The 13,571-nt window shown below is 43.0% G+C and overlaps 1 protein-coding gene across 5 annotated transcripts in view; it reads left to right on the top strand.

Moving 5' to 3' along the window:
• Positions 1-13,571, top strand: part of SFSWAP (splicing factor SWAP) — a 108,971-nt gene that overhangs the window by 67,433 nt on the left and 27,967 nt on the right. The window lies entirely within an intron of this gene.

Here is a 13,571-nt window from a genome sequence, read left to right as displayed (position 1 = left end):
GGATGCTGCCTATGGAATGGTCAGATAACTGCATTGTAGCCCTGAGCTGGACAATCGGTGGAGAAAGAGAAGGCATCCTCCCTAGTTTCTTGGGCTGCAAAGGAGAGGCTGTAATGGCATGTGAGAAAGACCTTGGGAGACAGGGAGAAGAGATGCTGCTTAGGGAAGAGTCAGATAAGAGACAGCATAGTCCAGAGCTGCATAAAGGGCGAAGAAAGAGGCTTAGAAGGAACCCTCCCTAGTTTCTTATCCTTAAAAGGGGATGGCTGCAATGGTGTATGAGAAAGACACTGTGAAACAGGACAGAGATAAGGTGTTTAGGCAATGTCAGATAAAAGAAGGCATGCCCCTCACCCCACAGCTGCATAATAGGTGAAGAAAGAAACTCAGAAGGGACCCTCCCTAGTTTCTCAGCCTGTAAAGGAGACAATGGGAAATTTTTACTTTCAGACTTGTAAAATTCTATTCATGTAAATTCTATTCCACAAAAGTAGAATTACTTCCTCTGGCTGTATTTCCCGTCTGGTCCACCTGGTAAGGCTAACCAAATTGCCAAGAAGCTGTTTTGAGACGGGCAAGGGGAGAGCTACCAGTACTGCTGAAAACATTAGTGTTGACTGAAATTGAATTAGAAGTATTCTTTAAAGAAAGGAAGGGAAAAAATAGTCTAAAATGAACCACACGTTGGTCTTTGGGGAATATAAGGAATTGTGATAAATGGACCCGTCCCACTCTTCCTGATGCCTCCAAAATGAGGCAAGTCATCCATGTTTAAAGGGCAGGTTTTTTGTATTTGGTAAACTATAGGAGGAAAAAATGCTAAGATTTGCATTTCTAATAAAAGCGTACATTATTTGCATTTCCCAAACACATCTGTGAACCAGAGTATAATTATCCCTCCAGATAACAACATATTTTTTTCATGGGGTGGCATTGCGTTGGGGGAAGTGCACACCAAGACATGTCAAAAATTATCACGTATTGAAGTGACCGCTTGCCATAATGGAGCATATTAGGATCAATCCATAGACACATAGACAAATGCATTTATGCCAGATGAAATGAAGAATTTCTCTCCCCTTCCAGGGTTATTAAGATTTACTTAAGACTTGATAAAGGTAAAGGTTCCCCTCACACATATGTGCTAGTCATTTCTGACTCTAGGGGGCGGTGCTCATCTCCATTTCAAAGCCGAAGAGCCAGCGCTGTCCGAAGACGTCTCCGTGGTCATGTGGCCAGCATGACTCAACGCCGAAGGTGCACGGAACACTGTTCACTTCCCACCAAAGGGGGTCCCTATTTTCCTACTTGCATTTTTTATGTGCTTTCGAACTGCTAGTTTGGCAGAAGCTGGGACAAGTAACGGGAGCTCACTCTGTTACGCGGCTCTAGGGATTCGAACCTTTCTGATTGACAAGCTCAGCATCTTAGCCACTTAGTCCCTCATTAAGACTTGGTACATTTGTGCTAATTGCAAATAGTGGCAAACATCCTTCCGAGTTCTCCTCATCTTCTTCAGTCCTGGAGTTTTTTTAAGATTTGAGATCTTAAGATCTTTTTTCCAGTTGAGGTCAGGCATTTCGGGCTAAAATTGCACGCTAAAAGCAAAGCCAACGGTGGGACTGATACTATTTTTGAACAAGTATGAGGGTGTTTCTAGCCCTCAGCATGTACAAAAAACTGCTCGGAAAACCAGAGGCAAGAAACACACTTTGCTAATAACTGCATCGCCCTTAATTCCGTGGAGGCAGTGCATTAGAACCGATAGAAGCTTCTGTTTTATTAATTGCGGCTTTTCTTCATCTTCCTTGTTTAGAAATGGGTGAATCGGGGGTCTGAAGCAAAGGTAAAAAAAAAAAACCCTAAAAAGCTGTGAGGGGACGTAGTGTTGCCAGGGGCAACCTAAGAACTACGATTCTGAAAATAATTGTCCCCAGAAACTTTGGGGACTTGCTAGCGCTAACGTAGCTCCTGAAAACAAGTTTGGGGGCCTCCAAATCAGGGCAGAGAAAAAATCAAATTAAATTCCTAAGGAACAAAAGTGTATTGTGCTTGATCTTTGGCATCCAAGAGCTGGCAGCAGCTGTCCAAGCATTCTCATTAGGACAAAAAAAAAAAATAGCCTGTATTGAGAAAATAAGATTTTTTTCCCCTCCCTCTAAGGGATGATCAGTCATAGCCGAAACCCCCAAGGAGCAGGTGGTACTTTGGCTCTTCCGATCTATTTATTTAATCATCCCTGCCTGCAGTTGGGAGGCTGGCAGAGAAGTTGGCATTTTGCAAAGGGCCCACTCCTCCGTGCCTATAATGGGAAAGCTTCGGAAGTATGTGGGAGAGACTCTGGTAGGCACAGATTCTCCTAGTCAAAGCTGCGAGGTGGTTGGTTTCCAAGCTACTGTAACCAAGTGGAGCAGTAAGTACTTTTAGATCTCTTAGATCACTGTTTCTCAACTTTGTTAACTTTTAAGATGGGTGTACTTCAACTCCCAGAATTCCCTGGCCAACAACTTGGAGTTGAAGCCCACCCATCTTGCTTCAAACCAAGTCCAACCAAATAGAGCAATAAGTACCTCTCTCCTTTCTCTTAGATTGCTGTTTCTCCACCTTGATAACTTTATGATGGGTGGACTTCAACTCCCAGAATTATCCAGCCAGCAAGCTGAAGTTAAAGTCCACCCAGCTTATGTCAAACCAAGTGGAACAATAAGTACTTCTCTCCTTATAGATCAGTGTTTTTCAACCTTGGCAACTTTTAAGATGGGTGGATTTCAATTCCCTAGACACCAGGCTGGTTGAAGTCGAGAATAGAATAGAATAGAATAGAATAACAGAGTTGGAAGGGACCTTGGAGGTCTTCTAGTCCAACCCCTTACTTAGGCAGGAAACCCTACACCACTTCAGACAAATGCTTATCCAACATCTTCTTAAAAACTTCCAATGTTGGAGCATTCACAACTTCTGGAGGCAGGTTCTTCCACTGATTAATTGTTCTAATTGGGTTGAAGTCCACCCATCTTAAAAGTTGCAGAGGTGGCAAAATCCTGCTTTATATCATGTGCCCAGTGAATGTTTACAGATCCAGTACGAGATATAGAATATTTCTGACCCTAGTTAAATTTCACCAAGCCAACATGTCTTAAGATTAAGGCCAACGTACTTCCAAAAGATACTCCTCTTAAAGCAACTTCTCCCATGGAAAGCTCCCATGGATGCTTTAGCCTCCCAACTCCAAGCAACCCCAGGCAGCCTCAGTGGTGGAATCCAAGAATGACTTACATTGGGCTAAGATGCCTCCAAAAGATTAGCCGATATTTCTAGTTTTCATGAAAGAGTGTCGTGATGATCATGGTTTGTTTCCTATCCCAAAACAATCATCTAATCTCTGGGCATCTTCCTTTTTCGTTGCATCTTCCTTTTTCAAGCCGATGAAACCATAATTAAATTCACTCTTGGGGGGAGAAAATTTAGTTTGTCAGAATATTTTTTCTGCGAATGTTCCTAATGGCAAATTCTTAGGACTGCTTTCCTGTGGTTTCTTGAGCCAAAGGCACGAGAAATGCTTTGCACCTGACACGTAAAACAGCGAGATCGTGTGAAAGGCACAACCATTCCCCTTGGGATACCATCTGGAAAGGCGGCTTAGTAATCATTTACCGTAGATTTTGATTACACTCAATTTAACTACAAGCTTTAAACTGCAGGCGTGTTTTGTGTTGATAAGGGGGGGGGGGGGCACTTCTCTTAAGTCTTTAAACTTAATTGCTCTGCAAGCTTTGGCAAAGATTCCCATAAAACTGTTGGATGGGTTATCGGGTCTGAATTGCTGCTGCAAAGCTGGAGCTGAGTATCTAATTCTATGAGATTAGTTTCAGCCTTCTGACAGTTTCTTAGATCATTGACCAAAAACTTGAGGATCACAAACAGAAAATCTTGTAGCAACCAGCTAACCCAGGGGTCCTAAAACTTTTTAAACAGGGAGCTGATTCACAGTCCCTCAGACCGTTGAGGGGGCCAGGACTAGCGGGATGGGCGTGCCTATGTGGTCATGTGATTGGGTGGGCATGGCCAATACTTGCCCCTCACCCACCAGCCCCGGAACATATGGCTGTGAAAAACATCCTGAAAGGTTGTTTTTAAAGCGTTTTTAAAGACTTTTAAAGCACTAACTTTACAAGCCATCAGCAGCCCCACCCCTACTCACCCACCAGCCCTGGATCATATGGCTGTGAAAAACATTCCTGAAAGGCTGTTTTTAAAGCGTTTTTAAAGACTTTTAAAGCACTTACTTTACAAGCTGGCCAATTTAGCAATCCATTTTGCCTTTGTCCTTGCTGTACTTGCCCCTCCCCTACTCACCCACCGGATCTGGCTCATATGGCTGTGAAAAACATTCCTGAAAGGCTGTTTTTAAAGCGTTTTTAAAGACTTTTAAACCACTTACTTTTCAAACCAGCAGCAGCCCCTCCCCTACTCACCCACCAGCCATGGACCATGTGGCTGCACTGGTGAGATTAATCAGCTGGTCCTCCCCAGCACCCTTCGGCCTTACCTTCGGCAGCAGCGGTGTGATGAGAAGTGCAACCCAACTGGTGAAATTACTAACCAGAAGTGCAGCTGGAGTTGATGCTCAATGGAAGATAAGGCGGGGTGAGGGGTGGGGCTGAATCCCACCACTCCGCGTGCCAGATACTTTGCATTGGCAGGCCATATCCGCCCCACGGGTCGCAGTTTGAGGATCAGTGAGCTAACCGAATGGGTGAGCCCAGACAGTGGTTTATTCAGCAATCTTGTGTTTAAGCAGAAGATGGCCTGACCCTGATATCTGAATCCTATCATTATATGTGTACGCTATACAGTAATTTCAGATGCATCATTTTCTGGTTCTCAATTTCAGGGACTCTTTTCCCAGCCCTGAGCTTCCTTATTATCTTGTTCTTTCTCTTTTTCTGATTTTATTAGATTTTTTTTCCCCCTCTACTTGTTCTTTCATGTTTGGGGCCGTTGTTCTGCTCTTGGTGCAGAGGTCTTTTTTGTGGTGTAAAACTTCCAACACATCTTTGGGTAATGACATCTTGAGCAAACTCAGTAGAAGGATCGTAAATTCTCCATCACCAGGGGAGAATAAACATTATCTTAGCAAGAATGTGACGGCTGCTGGGAGGATCTATATTACAAGCGTCTGTTTCCCAGTAATGAAGACAGAGCTATATCTTAAAACCTAGAGGTTTTTTTTTCCCCTTCCTGGGATGGAAAATCCGATTCAATTAAAATTTCCATCACGTACTTTGTAAGCTCGTGAAAGTACATCAGCTTAAGGATTGAAGTATAAATCAGAGGCCAGTGACTTAAACTTAAGACTTTGTGTACGCAGAATAGCAGCGAGAGCATCTGAGTGTATAAGTTTGCTTTTTTTATCTAGACAGACAATGTGCCTTAGGTATTTTTGAGTAAAGTGCTTAAACCCCAAAAAGATTAAAATTCTTAGCTTAATTCTGTGAGTCCGTGGATGGTTTGTGAATTATCAATCCAGAGATAGCTTCCGAGCTACGAATGAAGTTCCTTCAGGTGGTTTTTGGGAGAGATTCCTACACTCTCCATGAATTGGAGGCTTCAAGGGGGAAAAAATACAATGCTTCTGCTAAAAATAACTGGAATTGTATGTAAATGAGGCTTCTTTGTTTTAAATCTCCTCTAATAGCTTTTGTGTTTTTAATAGCCCTCTTTGCTGTTATTAACAAGCACATGGAAATGCAGATTTCAAGAGACAATGAATATCTTTAATTGCTCCCAAGGAACAATTCTTGTAATTTAAGGCGGTTGGTGTGAATGACATATTCAATTGTATATTATTAGCCCACTAACAAATTTCAAGGGTCCCTGTCAATTATCACCCATCCCGCCCTTCCTTCGCTTCATTTGAAAAGTATTTTGAGAGCTTGTTCTTCCAGTGGAGCAATCTTCAAGTTTGATTATTTTGTTACGGTTGGTTGTCCAGATGACGCGTGGTGCGTCTGATGTCGTTGAGAATTAGAGCATGCACCTTGTTGGCAATTTAGATGAATTTATGACAGTGTAGAGTCCTAACTCGCCTTCTTTTTGGAGTTGGATCTGGATCTGAAACTGGAGAAGACACACTTCTTTGGCAAAGATGGCAAAATACCGTATTTTTCAGAGTATAAGATGCTCCAAAGTATAAGACGCACCTAGCTTTTGGGGAAGGAAACAAGGGGAAAAAATCTGCCTCTGCCTCCCAGCAATTTGCCTCCTTGCAGCAAACAGCAAATAGGACAGACAATATACACTGTTTGTGGTGTTACATTTCAGACTGTACTTGTACAGATGCTGTTAAAATTGATGTACTTTCTGGAAGTATAGTTATTCTATGCTATTTAAAAGAAGATACAATAGCACCGGGCCTCTTCAGATCAAGCATTTATTTTAAAAAGCTTCTTCATTTTGTTAAGCTGTCTGGAACAATAATAAAGCAGTCTTTAAAAAATAAGTCTAATAATTTGAACATTCTATAGGCATTTATAGTTATTGACTTACATTCTGGCAGCAAACAGCCTGATTAGCACAAGAAAAAAAAATCTGCCTCCCAGCAGTTTGCCTCATGCAGCAAACAGCAACTTTCGGTTTCAATTTCAGCATGGGCCTCCCGATCATCAGCTGCAGGATTTCTATAGCCTATTGCAGCCTCTGCAAGCCCCATTTTTCCCGTTTGCTGCAAGGAGGTAAATTGCTGGGAGGCAGAGGCCAAAGGGTGGGGGACGGTGGGTGGGTGGGGCTACATTCGGTCTATAACATGCACCCACATTTTCACCCTCTTTTGGGAGGGGGAGGTGCCAATAGGTAGTATTGGTAGCGGTTGCTATTTAGAAGGACATTTCAAGTAGAGCAAGACGTGTGAGCTGCATGGCATCAGATTGGAATCTTTGAAAGTTGGAATCTTTGAAACCTCGTCATGTCCTAAGATAGGTGGACCTGGACTCGCTCGCTCGCTCGTCTTCAAGCTCTTGGGAGATGAGACAATCTTGTGTAGGTGTCTGCTCCACATAACAGCTTCTGATGAGAAGAGGCAGGGAAGAAGGAGAACAAGATAAGGGAGGTTGCCTTAAAGAGGCTGAAGAACCTCGTATTTTGATGATGGATTTCTCTTCCCTGAATATTTTCTAGACACCTTAAAACCTAAAAATAATAGGTTTGGAATACGTTTGTAAAAAAAATGTTCATCAGTCATGTATAGTAGCTTGGGAATAGCTCAAGGGACAACATTCACATAAATGAAATATATTATGGAGTTTTTATTTTGAGAATAGAATAGAAAGTAGAGTAAAAGTAGAAATTAGAATAGAACAGAACAGAAATAACAGAACAGAATAGAATAGAAATAAGAATAGAGTAGAAATAAGAATGGAACAGAACAGAATGGAATGGAAATAATAGAGTAGAGTAGAAATAAGAATAGAACAAAATAGAACAGAATAGATAGAATAGTTAATTGTCACTTTGAATGTACACTAATCAGCATACATTAAATGAAATTACGATGCATATAGCTCTCAAAGGTTCTCTACCTCTACTATAAACATAAACATGACAAAATAAATAAATAAATATGCATGTACCAAGAGAAATAAATCTTGCAAGTTTACTTCTCAGTAGTAGCCCCGACCCTTTGGAACGAGCTCCCCGTAGAGATTCGCACCCTCGCCACCGTCCAGGCCTTCCGCACAGCCTTGAAGAACTGGCTCGCCCGTCAGGCCTGGGGACAAGGATAGTTCCCCTCCCGAATGATGAATGTATGTTGTTTATTATTTTATTATATGTCTTATCTTAATGTCTGTATCTCCCCTTCCCCGATTTTATGTGAGCCGCCCTGAGTCCCCTCAGGGAAAAGGGCGGCCTACAAATATTAATAAAATCTCTAAAAAAAAAACCAGGTGGGCCTAGCGTGTTGTGTGAACCATGCAATGATACAGACATTCATGGAATCATAGGGCTGGAAGGGACCTCAGCAGTCTTCTAGTCCAACCCCAGATGTTGTGCAGACCTAGTTAACGTGCAGAAATCCACATCACAAACTGCCATCGTGCTGGGGCTTTCTTTTTTTTCTTTTTTGAAAATACGCAAAAGATTCTCCGAAACGGTTGGCTTTATATTCTTTTATCATCCCCTTGTTATCCCTCACCTCATGATGATGGTTTCAATTCGTTATGCGGGACTCATTTCAAAACACTTTACCTATTTTGCAAAATGGCCATATGGCGGGAAGGGATCCCTCCTCTCCAATCAAGGTTTTGAAACAGGCTCTTTTGTAGCCGCCCATGGTCAGCAGAGCTGGCAGCAGAAACGGACAGTAATGAGATTGGAGAGGAACATGGGCCAATCCTGGAGACTGGGGAAATCTCAGAGGAGGGCGTCAGAGGCAGAGACGAAGCCAAGGCTGTCTGCCAGTGATCAGGTGCCTACAGAGCTAGGCAGCAGTGAGGCAGAGGAACAGCTGGAGCCTGTTCCTAGTGTGCGCATGCTCAGAGCTGCCGGAAGAAAAGAACAACTCAGAAATCAGGGCTGACTTGGGAGTAAAGCAACAGGTGGAAGGTGATTGTCCCCTCCCATAGGAAATAAAAGAGGAGCAAAAGGGGAGGGGGCTTTTGCAGGAAACAATTCGGTCAGTCGTTTTAGGAGTGTAAAGATCTGTCCGTGAATCTCAGAGACTCTGTGCCCAGCCTTTCCTTGCACAGCACCTCATTTGAAAAACATTTACATGACAGCTTTCCAAGATAGATAAGGTCTGTGGTCATAAATATTTCTTTGAAGGACTGTTTGCCAGCCCTTGGCTGAATGTGAATGAGAGGAATTCACATTCGTTTAATAAAAGGGGACCAGGACTCTGCCTTGTGTTTTTTGAGGAAGCCGAGGTCAGAACAGTCTCTGACATTACAAAGTGTGGCTTTTCTTGAAGTTTATAGCCTTTGAAACTTTCAGATTCCATACCTGTCCACCTTCTTCCTCTGCGCTTTCTAATATGGTAATTGGGCTGTCACCGTAACCCTGATTTGCTACAGGTTTATAAATGTTAGTAAGCACTTATCCAGCTTTGCATCCCAGGGTTTAACTTTGCAGTTTCCATTTGCTGTATATCAACCAAGGTGGTCAATACCTCGACCCCCGGCAAATGGTTTCTGCACCTAATAGAAGTTGGAAGGATGCCTGCATTCCTTCATAAACCAGGGATAATTGACATTCACAGGGAGAGAATTGATTACATAAAACGCTCAAAAGAGCGGCTCAAATTCCTTTTAGCAAGCATTAACTCCGAGGGCTCCAGGTTGCAGAATGGGCCAGCTAATCGCCCCTTGCTTTTATTTCATCCCATTCGTTGTTTATGCTTTTCATTATCCTTCCTGAGATAACTTTCCATTTATCTTTGTGGCTAAATCTTGACTGACAGCTAGAGGCAGATCCTCTTTCCTCAAGGGAGAAAATATACATATATTTTTCTTGACGATATCTTTTGAAGCATCTTCGGCTTGGCCCGCGTTCCCCTTTGTAATGTTTGTGCTTTGTACGTTTGTGTCCATCATCACTTTTAAACATGTGTTTGTGTGTGTGTGTGTGTGTGTGTTTGACACGATTCATTCCCTGAGCGTGCATTGATATTTGTTTACATTTTTGAACCGGCCATTTCCATCAGAGAAGAATCCTTAGCCGTGTCCAGTAAAATGTTAAAATACAAAAACAGCACCTGAGAATTGAATTAAAATCTTTAAAATGTAGGAGTGGAAAAGAGGCCAGGATGCTGGACCCTATTAAAGTTAGTTTAAAGCAGGGGTCTCCAGCCTTGGCAACTTTAAGCCTGGCGGACTTCAACTCCCAGAATTGACTCAGCAAATGAAATTGCGGGTTCAGTCACAGTCGTAAGTCGAGGACTACCTAAAGAGACTCAGACTCCTGTTTTGACCAGCCAGCAGAGCTGACAGTATAGTTGGAGAGTGAGGAGGTTGGGGAGGAAGATGGGCCAGTCCTGGAGTCTGGGGAAGGCTCTGATGAGGGCTCTGCATTGGAGACAGAGAGAGGGCCAGGGCCGTCTGGCAGTGATCAGGTGGCTACAGAGCTAGACAGCAGTGAGGCAGAGGAACAGCTGGAGCCTGTTCCCAGTGTGCGCATGTGCAGAGCTGCCAGACAAAGGAAACAGCTAAAGAACGGGTTGACTTGGGAATAAGGCCACAGGTGGACAATGAATGGCCCCTCCCAGAGGAAATAAAAGAGGAGCCAAAGGGGAGTGGAGTTTGCAGGAGACAATTAGTTCCTTCCTGCATTCTTGCCAAGAATTGCAGTGTCTGAAAGATATCAGCCTGGCCACACTCCAAGCCTGATAAAGGTTGTTAATTGTTTAAATATCTTGAAAGACTGTGGGCCGGGACTTTGCTGGAGAGGAATTCCCTGTCAGTTGAATAAAAGGGGTTTATCAGGACAAGGACTCAGCTTCGTGCTGCTGGAGAAGCCTAGGTCAGAACAACTCCGTTCTCCCTTGTCCAGATGACCATCTTTTCTCCCTGCTCTGCCCCGGCTTTTTTCCCCCCAGACTTGGCACATCAAAGGGTGCTCAAGAAACGCCCATCACCGATCTATTTTGGGGGGGGGGGGGACAAGGAGAGGAAAACATGCCTTATCAGATTTTGAAGCGATTAAAATGCTTCTTGAAGGAAAGCGACATTGTTTGCGCTTGAATGGTGCTGCTGAGTTCCGCCTTGCCTTCAAACAAAGTATTGATTCCCTCGACACGGCTGATAAAAACATTTCTGTGCTTCAGCTTTTTGACATTTTAAGGACTCCTCGCCTGAAACGCCTTTTATTTCCCAAACACGTTCCGACGGCTTTGTTTTTATTTATTTATTTATTTTGCGATGGCTGCAGGGTGGTTTTTTTTTTATTACTCTTATCAACCTTTTTTTTCCCCTGCCCCAAATAAATTTAAGTTACGTTTGTTTATCTTAGTCTAGAAACCTGTCAGTGTTTGGCCGTTTTTTATATACAAGTGGCTTTTCCCTGGGCAGCCCAGTCGAGAAACTGCCAACTGCCAAGCCCAGTCGAGAAACTGCCAAGCAAGCTAACATTAAACAATGTTCTACTCAAGAGTTCTCCCTCCAACACTGAGAGGGCAAACAGTTGTATATAAACAGAGAGTAAACCCCGCTCCCTTTTAGCACTGATGATGTTATCTAATATGGTCTTGAAATGTCTGCAAGAAAACAAGTTCAGGTAGTGCCAACAATCCTACAGTCCTTCTCCTCCCCCCTCCCTCCATCTCTGCAAAACGCACTCCCTTCTAGCACTGATGATGTTATCTAGTAGGGTCATGAAACATCTGCAAAAAAAACCACCAAGCTCTGAGAGCACTGAGGACCCCACAGTTCAACCCTGAGCAACCAGCATTCGCTCCCATTAATTCTTCTAATTGCTCAGAGTAATCCACTCCTCAAATCCTACTCCTTTCAGTTTAGTTTAGTTTACTTTATTGTCATTGCACACCGTACGGCGAAATTAAATGCCATCTTCAGTGCACATTATAACTATAAAAATAAAAACACAAGAACACATCCTTCGCATGCTGTATAATTGAAATTGAAAACTTTGATATTTTCATTAATATTGCACTCTGCAGTAGAATTTAATATAGCTACTGCCCTGGGGTAGAAGTTGTTTTTCAGCCTATTGGGCCTTGTCTTTATTGCCCTGTACCGGCTGCCAGATGGTAATAGTTCAGAAAAAAAGAGTGCCCAGGATGAGATGGATCTTTAAGGATGTTTTGGACTTCCTTAAGGCAGCGGGAGCTATAAAGCTCTTCCAAAGAGGGGAGAGGGCAACCCATGGTCCAAGGATGTTGACCCTCTGGAGCGCTGTCCTATCTGCCCCTGTGCAATTGGCAAACCAGACACAGGTGCAGTAAGTTAAAATACTCTTTATGGTGCAGCGGTAGAAGGTCACCAGCGGTTTTTCATTCAGTTGTTGTTTCCTGAGAAGTCTCAGGTCGTATAATCTCTGCTGGGCCCTTTTGACCAGGGCTGCAATGTGAGATGCCTCAGGTCAGCTCCTCTTTTATGACGACACCCAGAAACTTAAAACTGGCCATTTGCTCCACTCAGTTTCCGTTGATAAGCAAGGGCTGGATATCTGATCTATTCCTTCTGTAGTCCACTATGAGCTCTTTGGTCTTGTTGGTGTTAAGGACCAAGTTATTGTCTCCACACCACGAAATCAAGCGGTCCACCTCATCTCGATAGGCAGACTCATCCCCCCTAGAGATTAGTCCCACCACTGGTGTATATTCTGCAAATTCAGTAATAGTATTCGTATTTCTTTTTTTTTTATTTTTAAAAAGTTTTTTATTAGATAAACATTAAAAACATTGGACACAGTGCAACATTTCTGGCATAAACGTTTCCATATAGTAATCAGATCTTACAACGATTATATTTTATATCCATTACATAGGTGTATGTAGTCAGTCAGATTACGATTGCCAAATTTAGTAATAGTATTAGTGTTTCGATTAGTCCAGGGCATTGCCTGGCAATATTAAAAATGGGACCTTTCTCTGACGATCAAATCAAGAAGCTCTTTGCCAGAACAACAAAAAAATTGTGCGTTCTCAAAATCGGGGGTTGGGAGGGAGTGTGCTTTACAAGCACATTTTTGACACTGGTTTTATAACCAGACAGTTTCGAGCCCCTGTGACTTATTTCTGCAAATGTTGGACATAAACTTTCCTTCCATCTCCCATCATTCTCTCCCTGCCCCGTCCCCCAAAAAATCACATCTTATCCTCTCTTTGCCCTGACTGTGTCTCTTGTGCATTTCTGTCTTCTACACTTCAGCAAACGTTTTGGCGTTTTAATTAGAGCTCTTTTCGGCTCCCTTGACAGATGTCTCAGCACTGGGGACCCGCTTTGATTTTCTTTTCTTTTTTTTAATCCTAAGCAAAGCTTTCTCAAGAGTCTGCTGTGAAACTTCAGAAAATGCTGTTCAAGAAAAAAAGGTCATTTTCCCCCTCCTCGCCCCCCCCTCCCCTCCTTTGGTTCTTTTCATGCATTGAAAGGACTCGCTTCATCCGTGCTTCGAAATTGTGCAGACTTCTATCCTTTCGCATTTTCAATACCTCTTCTGGGCTGACCACTGTCATGCTCATTTCTTCTTCCTTTTCGGGAAGAGGAATTTTTTTCTTGATACGGTAAAGGAACCAAAAACACAAGGATTTGTCCAGGCAGCAGATAATTATAGAACATAGAAAAATGGGGTTGGAAGGGACCTTGGAGGTCTTCTACTCCAAACCTCTGCTCAGGCAGGAATCTAGAATAGCACCAAAGGAAACAAACAAACATCCTCAATATGGTAGAGATTCTCACACAACGTCCTCAATATGGTAGAGAGTCTCAGTCCTCCAGGTCATGGTTGTCCCAAAGGTGCTTTTTTCCCCAAGAGGCAACTGGACTTTTGGGGTTTTCTTTGAAGACGTTTCGCTTCTCACCCAAGAAACTTCTTCAGCTGTGAGTGGATGGTGGGGAATG

The sequence above is a fragment of the Thamnophis elegans genome, chromosome 13 (assembly GCF_009769535.1).
Source record: "Thamnophis elegans isolate rThaEle1 chromosome 13, rThaEle1.pri, whole genome shotgun sequence".
Classification (NCBI taxonomy): Eukaryota; Metazoa; Chordata; class Lepidosauria; order Squamata; family Colubridae; genus Thamnophis; species Thamnophis elegans.
Note: the sequence above shows the minus strand (reverse complement) of the source record. Positions and strands in the feature narration are given on the sequence as shown.